Here is a 14,458-nt window from a genome sequence, read left to right on the forward strand (position 1 = left end):
AAGTAATTTTTTGTTGTGGATGCTGTCCTACACCTTGTTTATAACTGACCTCTACCTACTAGATACCAGTAGCACCATTCCCTCTCCCCACTCCCCCAAATGACCATCAGAAACATCACCAAATAGCGCCAAATGTTCCCCGGGGACCCTGTTACAGATTGTTACACGGTAAGCACTGTTTCGAGCTTCTCATTTACTTCCCTTAATACTAACAAAAAAGTATTCATGAGGTAGGCAGATATCATTTTCCCCTCCTTACAGATAAAGAAACTGAGGGAGGTTAAATAACTTGCCACAGGTCATACAACCAGTAAGTGTGGTAGCCTGTACTTGAACCCAAACAATGATGGCTCAAGTTCCTGTTCCTAATCACTGTTGAGCTCTACCACTAATGACCCAGTATTTATCACCCGACTCTTGAAAAGTAATATTTTGAATCTTATCTAGCACTAACAACTCAAACTACCACCACAAGTGAAAATTAAAAGTTCACAAGCTCAATTCAGGATAAATTAACAAGCATTTTTTAAGCACTGATTATATGCACAGCACTAACTTGTAGGAACTACAGTGGTTCAAAGAAGAAACTATCATTTATTAAGGATCTGGCTCCAGGACCCCTTTCACACATTATCTCTTTAAGATCTCACAACATCCTTGGGAGGTATTATCTTATTTTCAAGAGAGGAAGCTCAAGGTCAAAATAGAAAAGTGGTCTCTGACCTAAACACTTTCACAATTTAACTGGAGAGACCAAAAAAAACCACGTTTTAAAGAAAATAAGCAAATTAAATGTCAGTTAAAAATAAATAAAGGGTAGAAAACACAAAATATGAGAAGGAAAAGTATACAGTTAGACTAGTAAGAAAATACTTCTAAAAAGAAGTTTCTAGTATCCCCTCCTCTTAAGAAAACGGCATAGAAGAGCAAAAGAGGAGCAGCTGGGCAGGAGCAACATCTCTCTGAACGATGTGAAATACAAGTTTTGGGGACTGAAAGTCTTGAGATAGCCAATGTAAGTAATAAGTCAAGGAAATGATGAAAACTATCATTTAAGGCTGCCTTAAAATTAGGATCAAGCTGAAGCTGGAGACAATAAACCTAGTCTATGATATGCTTTTAGGGTGCCCCCACCTCCAAACACTCTCAAGCACAGCAACAGGAACAATCAAAAAGTATTTAAAGGTTAAGACTTCTAGGGTTGGTTAATGAAAGCTTAGACAAAGTCCAACAACCAAATCTCCTGAGTGACACATTATCTATTTTGTTTTGTGTATTTTGCCTCTCCTAACCAGAAAGTAAGTTTTAAGAGAGCAGGTATTTTTGTTTTGCTTATTTAGATCAATTCCTGGCATAGCAGGTGTTCAGTAAATCTGAACTGAATCTGCTGCTGAATAAAGGCAGTATTCAAAATAGTAACAAGTTCAGCAACAAAGATCACCAATGTCTCAGCATTCAGAAAACCAGCACCCTCACAGAAATAACAATAACTTAATACTATAATATTTCTTATTACTGCAGTAGTTAACATTTACTGGATGCTAACTTAGCCAGACACTGTGCTAAAGGCTTACATGCATTATCTCACTCAATCCTCTTAATTACCCTATGGGGGAAATAGGTACTATTATTATCATCCCAGTTTTAAAAGAAACACACAAGAAATAAATAACTTGCCTGAAATCACAAAGCAGCAGAGCTGGAACCTGAGTCTATCAACTCCAAAGCTTGCCTCTCAGCTACTATGTCACATGTAGAATGACAAGCACCCCTCTCAGACAAAGCTAGCAAAATAGGGTCAATGAGGAAAAAACAACAACAGAACAAAGAAATTCCTCTGTAAGTCAAAAACTCTTTGGCCATCATCTTCCCCTAGTAGGCATGGTGGAAATTTTCCCACCCTAAAATAACACTGATTATCCCATACAAACTAAATCTTTAATGGTTTAAAGAACCCAAATGTTGAAAAGCTATGAATAAAAACCAATAATCTAATCATCATTTCAAAGGGTGACAGATAACAAGTGGTAACACCTCATGTCCACAACCCAAAGAAATAACAGGGTGTGACCCATGACTAAGACTGACCTCCAAACTTCCGGAGCCACTCGCCCTGATATCTGCCTCTTCTTCCTCCCTCCTTTACTGCCTCTCCCCACCTCTGTACAACCCCACTCTCTTCTCCTGCTCAGTTATTAAAAAAAGAAAAAATGAAATTCTGTTTCCTGCTCTAAATGTCTAAACCTGGTAATATAAAAGTTTAGTATTTCTCCGCAGAGGGAAAAAAAAAAAACCCCACCTGCGTAACACTCAGTAGAAAAAGGTTTCCCCACTCACTGTGTAACCATTCTAGTTTATACTATCAAATTCACACAGCAGTCAATTAAGAGACCACCAATCATGCAAAAGAAAACTTACAACCCAAATATTTATTTAGACAACCTCCCAGTATTACATACATAATAATCAGGAAGAAATTAAGTAAACTAGAGAGAACATGCTCTTCTTCCCATCCAGTAACTTATTATAGTCTTTTTTTAAAAACTATGAAATGTAAAGATCCCTAGAAGCATAATCCAAATCGTTACCAACAATTTAAAATGCTGAAAATGTGTTAAACTAGAATATTCATTAATCATCTAACCAGAGATCCACTAGCAGATAAACCAATCTAATTTCTACATTTACACCAAAATCTAAACCAAATTTTCCTTAAAAGGAGAAGTCACAGCTAGCAAGATAATCAGTGCTAAAGATTTTATTTTTTTTAACTTTTATTTTAGGTTTGGGGGTACATGTGAAGGTTTCATAGGTAAACACCTGTCACGAGGGTGTGTTGTACATATTATTTCAACACCCAGGTATTAAACTCAGTACCCAATAGTTATCTTTTCTGCTCCTCTCCCTCCTCCTACCCTCCCCCTCAAGTAGACCCCAGTGTCTATTGTTTCCTTTTGTTCATAAGTTCTTACCATTTAGCTCCCACTTACAAGTGAGTACACGCAGTACTTGGTTTTCTGTTCCTGCATTAGTGTGCTACGGATAATAGCCTTGGTTTTCTGTTCCTGCATTAGTGTGCTAGGGATAATAGCCTCCAGCTTCATCCCTACTCCCACAAAAGACATGATCTCCTTCTTTTTTATGGCTGCATAGTATCCCATGGTGTGTATGTACCACATTTTCTTTATCCAATCTGTCACTGATGGGCATTTAGATTGATTCCACATCTTTGCTATTGTGACTAGTGTTGTAATGAACATTCATATGTATGTGTCCTTATGACAGAATGAATTATATTCTTCTGGGTATATACCCAGTAATGGGATTGCTGAGTGGAATGGTAGTTCTGCTGTCAGCTCTTTGAGGAATCGCCATACTGATTTCCACAATGGTTGAACTAATTTACACTCCCACCAACAGTGCGTAAGTGTTCCCTTTTCTCCGCAACCTCACTAGCATCTGTTATTTTTTGACATTTTATAGTAGCTACTCTGCATAGTGTGAGATGGTATCTCATGGTGGTTTCGATTTGCATTTCTCTAATGATGAGTAATATTGAACTTTTTCTGCTTGTTGGCTTCATGTAAGTCTTTCGAGAAGTGCCTGTTCATGTCCTTTGCCCACTTTTTAATGGGGTCATTTTTCTCTTGTAAATATAAGTTCTTATAGACGTTAGACCATAGACCTTTGTCAGATGCAAAGTGTGCAAATATTTTCCCCCAAGAATATATCTCAATCATTTTTTTCTAGCTTAGATTTTTTTCATATACCTTAAATATAGTTCTATTCAATAAACAAACTATGAAGGAAAGCACAGCAAAACTGTTCTCAACATAGAAATTCTTTCCAAATACAAAAACAACCAAAAAGCATTTATTTATTGTATTGGCCAATAAAACACTGATTATGCCCTGCTTGAAGAAAATGTATTTCTGAAAACCAATCTTGTATTTAACAAATACTAAGCACAAAAAAAAAGGAACTTTTAAAACCCACATACTAATAATTTCAGGAAAAAACAAAAACTAAAATTAGGTAGTTAAAATAGAATCATGTAAACAAAACTACTTCAATCTGAATTTGAGATGTAAATGACACAGATAAAACTTCTGTTTCAACTTCTTAATGATTTTTTTAAAGCTTTTTATTTCCAAGGGTTAAAGAGATGGGCAATTAAAAGGGCTGATAACTGAATTAGATCCTGCTATTTCCAAATGGGCAATTTAAACCATAGTCACTATCATAGATAATCACTAATTATTCAAAAAAGGATTCTTTTCTGGTCCATGCACTGAGATCTTTGAAAATAAATGCAAATTCCAGTTATGTTTAAATCAGTCTTTCTTTTCTATTAAAAAAAGCACAACAGTTCTGTCATTTCTTCAGTTTTTAATAAAATGTTAATGAAGTTTTAGATGCTTCTGAAAACACAGAATTACTTCAGTATTATTCACCAAACTCAAGTGTTGAATTTAAATGTTGGGCAATATAAGGCCTGATTTAAATCTTCTATCTATAGCACACTTTAAAAGAACTTTAACTTAATAAATTAACACTGACGGGTCAAATGCTATATGCCAGGCACTGGATTAAGAGCTTTGCATGCTTTATATTATCTCATTTAATCCTAACAACCACCAGGTAAAGGACATGTTTTACTCCATCAACAGGTGATGCCACCAAAATTAAAAGGATAATAAATAGCTTGTTCAAGGCCATGAAGCCAAGAAATTATTGAATTATGAGTTATTGAATTCATATTATGAATGTATTTTATTAGGTAAATGAGAAGTAAACTAGCTGCCTGTATAGTCAGAAGTAAACTAGCTGACTCCAGGTAGACCTGTTTTCAACCATTAGGTAATTATAAATTACTACTTTTAGTGAAGCAACTCCTTCTCAGACCTAAAGAATGTCATGCAAAGGTATATTACCCCCTATACACCCCCCTAAAAAGCATACAATCCTAAAAGGCTGTTAAAAAATACATACACTCTGACCAGGCACTGTGGCCCAAGCCTGTAATCCCAACACTTTGGGAGGCCATTTCAGGAGGACTGCTTGAGTCCTGGAGTTTGAAACCAGCCTGGGCAACATAGTGAGACCCTGTCCTTACAGAAAATTTTTTAAAAATTAGCAGGGTGTGGCAGTACACACCTATAGTCCCAGCTATTCAGCAGGCTAAGATGGGAATATCACTTGAGCCCAGGGGGTCAAGGCTGCAGTAAGCAAGGATCACACCACTGCCCTCCAGTCTGGTGACAACGTGCAACCCTGTCTCTAAAAAAAATAATTTTATACAAACCACACAGACTCTCACAAGCATTGGCTAGATTAGGAATTTTTGTTAAAAATTTAAAAATTATACACACACACATATACACACACACACACACACACACACACTCTTCCAAAAACAAACCAGCAATTTGCCTTGAGACTTCACAGTTAGAACCGACAATATACATTGATGGGTTCGTTTTAAGATGCTGTGAGATGAAAACGCCAAAGCCAGAGGATGTGATCCTCTCAGAGAAAAGGCTAAATAATATTAAAAATATTTTGTAATCTTTTAATATTTCCTAAATTCCAGAGCAGTCATGCAGAAATGAACATCTAACACAACATACTAGGTATGTGTACACAGACATACACACACACACAGAGAGAGAGAGACAGAGAAAACACGCTATCTCTTTCTTACAGCCAGATTTCCAGTAGCTATCTTCCTGCTAGAAAGAAAGGGCAAAGGTGACAGAGCATAGCAACAGGAACTGCACAGTATCTGACTGACCCACTAGCTGTCCCTTAGGTCTGATGGGGGAAGAGCAAAAGATACTCAAGCAATAAGGTCTCTTGTGCGTTTGTTTGTTTCTGATTTTCAACTACCTGCATGGCAGGATAATACAAGACGAACACTGGCTCTCATATTTTCTTCTTATAAGCCTTCTGCTTTAGAGAAATCAAGTGTTACTCAAAAATTATAAAGGAACACCCCTTAAAAATTTTGTTAAACGTTATTTTAGTTTGTCACTCCAATATCCAGATTGAGTGCTCAGTGAAAAACCGCAGATGCTCCCTCAAACGTTTCACAATTCTAAAGTTGTAATAAGAAGAAATTTTTAAAGATACTTGCATGTAAAAATATAATTACTAGAAGATATATATCCCATAGTGTTCAGAAAATGTCACATACTTTGAAAAAATACATTCCATTTAAATGTACTGTCAAAGGTATCATAAGGAAATACCAAGGAGGTATCATCAGAAAGCAGCAAAAACATAAAAGTACATTAAGACATAAAACAGGATGATATTAAGTGATATCAAAAATATTTTGTAAAGTCTTTTAATACTGCCTAAATTCCAGAGCAGTCATGCAGAAATGAACATCTAGCACAGTACACTAGGTACCTCTACACACACATACTCTGTGTGTATGTGTGTGTACATTTTCCCCCATTATACTTAATGGGGGAAAAAGTCTAAAAACAGGACAATTTAACAGCAAGAATTCATTATTTAAAAGCAATTTTACTCATCTTTTTGTAATGACAATTCAGTCGCACTAAAAAAAAACTAATACACATTTTTTCCTGGTCCACTGAAAGTATCAACAAACGAGAATATTTCTGTTTGGAGTATCTGCAGATATGAGATGCACACCTTGTGTCTTTTAAATTACCACTCATCCTTAGGCTTGGGACAATGATAAAATTACCTGAAAAGGCAAAAATTAAAAGATTTTTAAAATAATAAGGAAATAATCCTTTCCAAATAAATTAGGAAAGCAACTTTATAGTGACCTTCTAAAAGACATACTAACATTGTCAGATTATATACTCTCTTTTTAAAAGAAGAAAAATTAAAAAGTAAATTGTTCAATTTAAGTAACAGTATGTAGAAATACTATATATAAAGTAAAAGCAGGTTTCATACTCACTAAAAAGTGATCATTTTTGCAAGAGTAATCTCCACCCCTGTCATAAACAAGGGAATCCTAAAATAAATAGGATTTATGAAACTAAATATACCATCATCCAATGTTGGTATCTGCTGACATATGAAACAAATATTTTAATATTAACTGTAATGTAAAATTGCACAAAGTGAATTACACTTTCTGAACAACACATGTGAGAAAGATTCAGTCTTAAAAATATAGCAATGCGGCCGGGTGCGGTGGCTCACTCCTGTAATCCCAGCACTTTGGGAGGCCAAGACGGGTGGATTATGAGGTCAGGAGATCGAGACCATTCTGGCTAACACAGCGAAACCCCATCTCTACTAAAGAATACAAAAAAATTAGCCGGGCGTAGTGGCTAGCGCCTATAGTCCCAGCTACTCGGGAGGCTGAGGCAGGAGAATGACGTGAACCCAGGAGGCGGAGGTTGCAGTGAGCCGAGATCACGCCACTACACTCCAGCCTGACCATACAGCGAGACTCCGTCTCAAAAAAAATAAAAATAAAAATAAAAAAATAAAATAAAATAAAATAAAATAAACTATATATATACACACACACATATATATACATATATATACACACACATGTATAAGGCCCTCTCTCTCTCTCTCTCTCAATGCTAGTCGGGTGTGGTGGCTCACGCCTGTAATCCCAGCACTGTGGGAGGTCAAGGTTGATGGATTACCTGAGCTCAGGAGTTAAGAGACCAGCCTGGGCAACATGATGAAACCCCATCTCTATCAAAAATACAAAAAAATTAGTCAGGCATGGTGGTGCGTGCCTGTGATCCCAGCTACTCAAGAGGCTGAGGTAGGAGGATGACTTGAGCCCAGGAGGCGGAGGTTGCAGTGAGCTGAGATCACACCACAGCACTCCAGCCTGGGTGACAGAATGAGACCCAAAACATATATATATACACACACACACACACACAAACACACACACACACATATATATGTATATATATACATGTATATACATCAAAGCTTTTTAAAGTACACATTTAAATGATTTAAGTAATTTGTTAAGATACACTAGTATTTGAAATTAACAAAACAAAAACTGCGGAGCCAATAATTCTACACACTGAATTAGTCACTGCAAGAGATTAAGACTTAAAGAGATAGCAGTATCAAACTTTAATGCTCTTACAGTTTGACTCATATTATTCAAACCAACCATAAACACTTCTAATTTTACATACGAAGAAAATGCTTTACATTTATTTTCAGGTTTCTAAAGTATGACCACAAGCTTCTTTACAGAGACTTTTGGCCATGATACAAAGCCAGTATATCACTAAATGTCAATTGTGGTTATCTTTAGATAAGAAATGCAGGTAGTCCCTATTTTTTAGCTGCATCCCTTTAAAGATGGCATCACCCATGCCCCTCAATCCATAGTTTGCATCATCATGAAGGCAAAAGTATTTTACAGTAGAGGATGTGCTTTATGCCAAATCATTTTAAATGAACTCAGAGAAAAACATCTCACCTAGAAAACAAAGACCACCAAAAATAGCCAGTCCTGGCTTTGTAGTGTAATAAAGCTCATACTGTTGGTGGATTTGGCAGTTGTCTGTATCAGGGGTCCAAAAACTTCCGCCTATGGGCCAATTGGAGCACGGCAACATTCATTCACTTCCTTGTTGTCTACAGCTGCTTTCACACTATAAGAACAGAACTGAAAGTTGTGACAGATCATGTGGTCCATAAAACCTAAAATATTTACTAACTGGCCCTTTACAAAAATAGTTTGCCAACTCCTTCTCTACACAATGAGATGTCAGAAGCACCAGAAGACTTCTCCAAGAACCATCTCCAAAGTACAATGCAATAAGCCTATGCTTTGGGGTCATCTGGTGGGTGCTAAAACACACACACACAAACATTTCCCTCAAGTCTCTCTAATTCCCTATCAATCCAAAGTTGCCAAGGCAAAGTATATGAAGTTACCACTCTTCTCACTGTCCTTACTAGTAAATAACGTTAACTATAAATGGTTGCCTTCTAAAAGTCATCTGAACATGGCTTCGACTGCACAAAAAGTGTTGTGGAAAGTGGAGGGTGACGAGAGAAGGCCTCCATATGGCATACAATCCAATCCCTGTATCTTCACCCTAGAATCACCTTAGACCTATCTCCCTGTTGAAACATCTCTTCCCCAGAGTTTCTGCCATTTGAATAATCACTGTTAAGAAGTCAGAGAAGCTACTGGGAAAGTGTAGAATTCCAACTAAGGAACACAAAAAAGTGCGAATATATATTTCCTTCCTCACAATCCTTAATCCTGTTAAAGTCAATACTAAATGCAAGCCACAAAAATGTCTACATTTTTTAAGTGCCAAGTTGCTTTTTGTTTTTTAATAAAAAGGTTAAAAGGAAAAAAAAAAAAAAAAAAAAAAGCATGTTCAGCACTGCTGTGCCTACACAGGGATATCCCCTCCATTGTATGGGACACAAAGACACACACCAACTGTGAACAAGGGAAGCAGCCTTCTCTGTCAGCTATTTTTGGCCTTACTTCGTCATATTAAGACCAAACGTACGATAATAATGCACAGCGAACTTTAAAAACATGAATTTGAGGAAACAAATCTGTCCTTCTATTTATAAATTCCTTAACAATGAAATTATTATTAAATATGCTCTTCTGAACTTAATCTCAAGGGACCTATATACCCTATCTAAAAAATAAATAAAAACTTTTAGCTTGTTTCAAAAACACAGAATAATATACCCTGGGACTAAACTGGTGGCCATGTTTAAAGCCTGCTCATTCCTTTTTAACTTCAACACTTATCCACTTCTAAAACATCTATTTTAGGTAGTGTCTCATTCATTCAGATTTTCCCCCTAACTAAAAATACCCACTTTTCAGCTCTTCACTTTCCATCAGTACTCTGGGAAACCTAAATACGTTGAAAATAATTCCAACTTTACATTTTCAGTATATTACCTGCTAAACTATTCTGCTGTTTTGAAACTGCACCAGTATCCAATTGTTGCCCTAAAATTTCACATCCAAAACAAAGTTTACTGTACCATTTCCAAACTCTTTTTTGTAAGAAGCTGCTAGCAACACACTAAGCATCTTCTTTTTCACTCCTCCTTCTGTATAGCCCTTGATAGCCATGACATAATAAAAATGTTGGTTCTCTAGAAAAAGAAAATCCTAATCCAGGCATAACTGCTTTTGCCTAAAATGTAATTTCTCCCCAGTCATCTGAAACTACTCTCTCAGGAACATTCTTCTCAATTGCTTCTTTGAACTGTAATCATGTGTCTACACAAACACAACTGACCCTAACAATACTCAACAACCTCCATCTGTATTCCCTTCAAACCAACTTCATAATTTTATCTGTCCCTTATACCTTCCAATTCCAAGTCTTAAATATGTTGTCTCTACTTGCTCTTTTCTTCCTAAAAGAAACCTTCACAGATTTGGCTTCAACACTTCAATTAGTTCTATATGTACACGTCCAAAAGCAACATTTCCCTAGTGAAAAATGTAAAAACATATTCACATCTATAAGTTTCCAAATAATATCTAACATCTAGTGTGGTCTTAGATAAATATTGGTCTATCGCCCCTCTCCTATAGCTTTGTGCAATTTGTGTTTGATTGTCTCCACCACCAAGTAAAAGCATCTCAAAGGCAGGGACCCCAAATACTTTGTCATTTCTACTCAAACATGCTAAACATTACCACAATTTTTTGGCCCAAACATGCTAAACATTACCATAATTTTTTGGCCAGACGCGGTGGCTCATGCCTGTAATCTCAGCATTTTGGGAGGTCAAGGTGGGTAGATCATTTGAGGACAGGAGTTCAAGACCAGCCTGACCGACATGGTGAAACCCCATCTCTACTAAAAATCCAAAAAAATTAGCCAGGCGTGGTAGTGCATGCCTGTGGTCCCAGCTACTCGGGAGGCTGACGCAGGAGAATCGCTTGAATCTGGGAGGCAGAGGTTGCAGTGAGCTGAGATCGCTCCATTGCACTCCAGCCTGGGTGACAGAGCAAGACTGTGTCTCGGGAAAAAAAAAAAAAAAAAATTACTGTAATTTTTAACCAATCTATAGTTAAAGCAATAAAAGTAGGTCCTAAAGTTAGTAAGCAACTTTGACAGAGCACAACCTACATTCAAACTATAGTTTGTTTCTTAGTTTGTCCTCCCCTCCGTCCCAAAACACAGCTTCTACATGACTACATTTCTCTTTATCATATCTTTGTGAAAAACGGAATACGTGACTCTGATTCTAAGTCTAACATTACATCCACTATTCAGTATTTTCATGTCAGTACACATTTAAAAGAATTTAAAGTTCCTTACCAAAGCATAACAAGGCAACTGAAGAAAAACAATTCAGTGGGAGAAGTTTCAGAGGAGGGAAAAGTGGTCAAAGAAATGAAAGACATTATTCTAAGACAAGAGTTGGAGAAACTGACGGTAGAAATAATGAAAGTCTATAAAATTAAGAAAAGATAAACTGAGGCTTGTCCTGGTATTTCTTGAAATATAAACTCTGTGTCCTGAAAATTTAGGGACACAGGTACGGAATATGTAAATGAATTGTCACATAATACACAGGCTAATAAACTTGCAGAACTCATTACTTTAAAAAAACAAACAAACACTGTTAAGTTTGAGAAAGTTTTAAATTAATCTAATCAAGATCCTGAATGGAGAACTTCGAATAGAGAGATAATCCCAGGCTTACATTCATTCCCACAAAGCATCTCTCAGCAGTGGCTTCAGACAGAACGAGCCCACAGTTGTCTAGATGGACCACAATTCTCAGTATAGTACTGCCTATGCCTTCCTACATAAAATCCTGCTCTATGTTTAACCCTTAAGGTCTGTATATGAAATGTTAATTACTTTCATGAACCTTTAACTTGGCACTCTGACAAGATACCTAAAATACAAGTCAAAGGTTTTATAAACTTCAACTTTAAAATAATGGAAAGAAAAAATCATTCCTGACTTAAATATCAAAGGTGTATCCTAAATTGATACAGAAATAAAGATAATTCAAAAGAGCAAAGCCTCAAACCAAATAAAAAAGTGTTGTCATTTGTTACTCTAGAAAAAAAAAGGAGGGGGTGAAGGGAAAAAAAAAATCACAACTTTTATAAAATGATTAATATGATAAATGCTCTTCCCCAAATAAGTTGTGATTCCTGAGAACTCAAGTTCCTGAATAACTGACATCTGTTACAGTGTCCTCCTAATACACATGAATTGGATCCAGGAACTGAGAAGCTTAACTCCTGTACCAATAGGTACTGAAATGAACCTCTCTCAGGACTGGCTTTTGGTTTTGTTTCGTTTTGTTTAAAAAAAAAAAAAAACAAAGGAATTTTACCTTCAGGGGTCCACAGGGTAAGTGGTTCTCACTCGGGAACCTATATGAGAGTACCCCAGAAACAAAAAGTAAACCGCACACACCCACAGTACCAGGAAAAGTTTACAGATACAGATGGCCTCTGTGCGCACATATGCTCTGGCTTCCTCTATTTCCCTTTGCCAACTACTGGCCAGAAAGGTGCGAGTATTCACTCTGTAGAAAGAACTCCTCCAAGTAAAACCTGCATACTGGCATTACTCGTACAAAGAGCTAAAAAGTCACAAAATACAGGCCTCTCTAACACCTTTCCCCCTCTGTGAATAAAGCTAGACCCTCTCATTGACAGGCTCCCAACACTACTGGAGAACATCAGCAAAACTCCAGGAGGAAGCGCCGGCATCCTCCCACTTTCTCCCCCTCAATCCCCTCTCCCGGGGCCACTCACACTTTTAGAGAAGAGCCGCGGCGCCGAGAAAGTGGGTTGGTTCCCTTCCTCCTTCGGACTGAGGCGGCAGCTGCGGAAGGCTCCGGCGCGGTACTGAGGTTGAAGCGGTGCTCGTGTCGCTAAACCAGGCGGCCACCCGGGTCTCTTCCGCGCTGCCAGGGGAGAGGCGGCGGCGGCCCCGCTTACCTCCTCTTTTCCTCTTCCTGGGTCTTTTCAGGCTGCGGCTTCTGCCCGTCCAGGGCCACTTCTCCCGGGACAGTCAGGTTTAGGAGACTCCGAATTTTGTTTTTGTAAAGTTTCCTCTGGGTGGAGGCTGCAGCCGGCCCCCCGGGTCCCCCCCGGCCCCGCCGCCCTCGGGACTGGGGCGGGGGAGGGGGGCTCTAAGAACTCCTCCCGGAGTCCAGCCAAGGAGCCGGGGGGCCGGCGACTGGCCAAGGGAGAAGACCCCCGGAGGGGGCTGAGGGGAGGGGAAAGGTGAGGAAAGGACGGCAGCGTCGGTCCTGCTCTCTCCGCCGTCCCAGCCGCAGCTTCACATCGGGGTCCCCGCCCCCCCGGCCGGGGGGTGGTTGCCGAGCTTGGTTGGGGCCCCCGGTTCATACACTCCGGGGCAAGATGCTACGGCCCCGGGCGGGTGGCCGAGGCGGCGGCGAGGCGAGGGACCCGGCCGGCTCCGCTCGGCGCCGCCCCCGCTCCCGGCTCCCGCATGTGTCGCTGCGGCTGGGACCCCCCTCCCTACACCTTGGGGGTCTCTCGCCCCAGGCCCCCCGGGACGAGGCAGAAGCTCCGGCGCCTCCTCAGCGTTCTCTCACCACGGAGCAGCTACCAGTCCCGGCCGGTGGTAGCCGCCTCCCTGCCCCCCAAGCCGCCGGCTCCGGCTCGGGCTCCGGCTCCGGCTCCGGCTCCGGCGTGTGCAGCAGCCGCCGCTGCCGGCCGGGAAGGTGAGGGGGGGGAGAGGAGTGCGGCCGCGGCTCCCGCTGGCCCAGGTGAGAGCGAAGGTCTCGGCGGCCAGTGCAGGGGGGCTGGGTCTCTCGGATGCGCCTTCGCTCTCACTCTCAGCGGCGGCAGCAGCGGCAGCGCCCGGAGCTCAGCTCGCTGTCTCCCTCGCTCTGTGCGGGGCTCTCGCCTCACTCCAGAGAGAGGGGCGGGAGGAGAGCGGCGCCTGCCGATGACGCAAGTCACCTAGCAACCACTCTCTTCCCCCTCCCTCTTCTTTCCGATCTGAGGCTTCCTCCGCTGGCCTCTTTTCCCCTTCCAGCCACCCCGCCCTGGGCGCCTCTGGCGCCCTCTGATGACGCTCCAAGGGAAGAGGAAGTGGGGATCGGCGAGCGGGTGGGTGCGCCTCGGGCCGCGGGACTCGCAGCCGCCGCCGCCGCTGCCGCCTCTACGGCCGCGTCAGAACTGAAGAGAGGAAGGGGAGGAGCCGAGTCGAGCCTAAGCTGCCGCCCGATCTTACCCCTGACCCGAGGGCGGCCTGGAGAGCTTGCTCTGTAGCGGTTTCCTTCGGGGCAGGTGGGGACTGCTCCTTTGGGAGGAAAGAGGAGGCCCAGGCCGCGCCTTCAGACATCTGCGCGCACCACCCGAAGATGAGGCATTTGGCCCCAGACAGACCCTCGAAAAGCAGGACTGATCGAGGAGTTCCCGCACAGCATGATCCGCTGCACCTGCTCCAGGGGGAGAGCGCCCCAACTT

At 40.7% G+C, this 14,458-nt stretch overlaps 1 protein-coding gene across 5 annotated transcripts in view; it reads right to left on the minus strand.

The window, feature by feature from the left end:
• FBXW7 (F-box and WD repeat domain containing 7) overlaps positions 1-13,932 on the minus strand; it is a 216,441-nt gene extending 202,509 nt beyond the window's left edge. For 3 of the 5 annotated variants that reach the window (XM_008000000.3, XM_007999999.3, XM_073017679.1), the window contains exon 1: positions 12,770-13,931. The gene's annotated coding sequence lies outside the window, so the exon portion shown is untranslated. Of the gene's footprint in view, positions 1-12,769 lie in introns of all 5 variants that reach the window. The other 2 variants (XM_073017681.1, XM_073017680.1) reach the window with 2 other exon arrangements.
• Positions 13,933-14,458: the final 526 nt, after the last annotated feature.

Source organism: Chlorocebus sabaeus, chromosome 7 (genome assembly GCF_047675955.1).
Source record: "Chlorocebus sabaeus isolate Y175 chromosome 7, mChlSab1.0.hap1, whole genome shotgun sequence".
Lineage (NCBI taxonomy): Eukaryota > Metazoa > Chordata > Mammalia > Primates > Cercopithecidae > Chlorocebus > Chlorocebus sabaeus.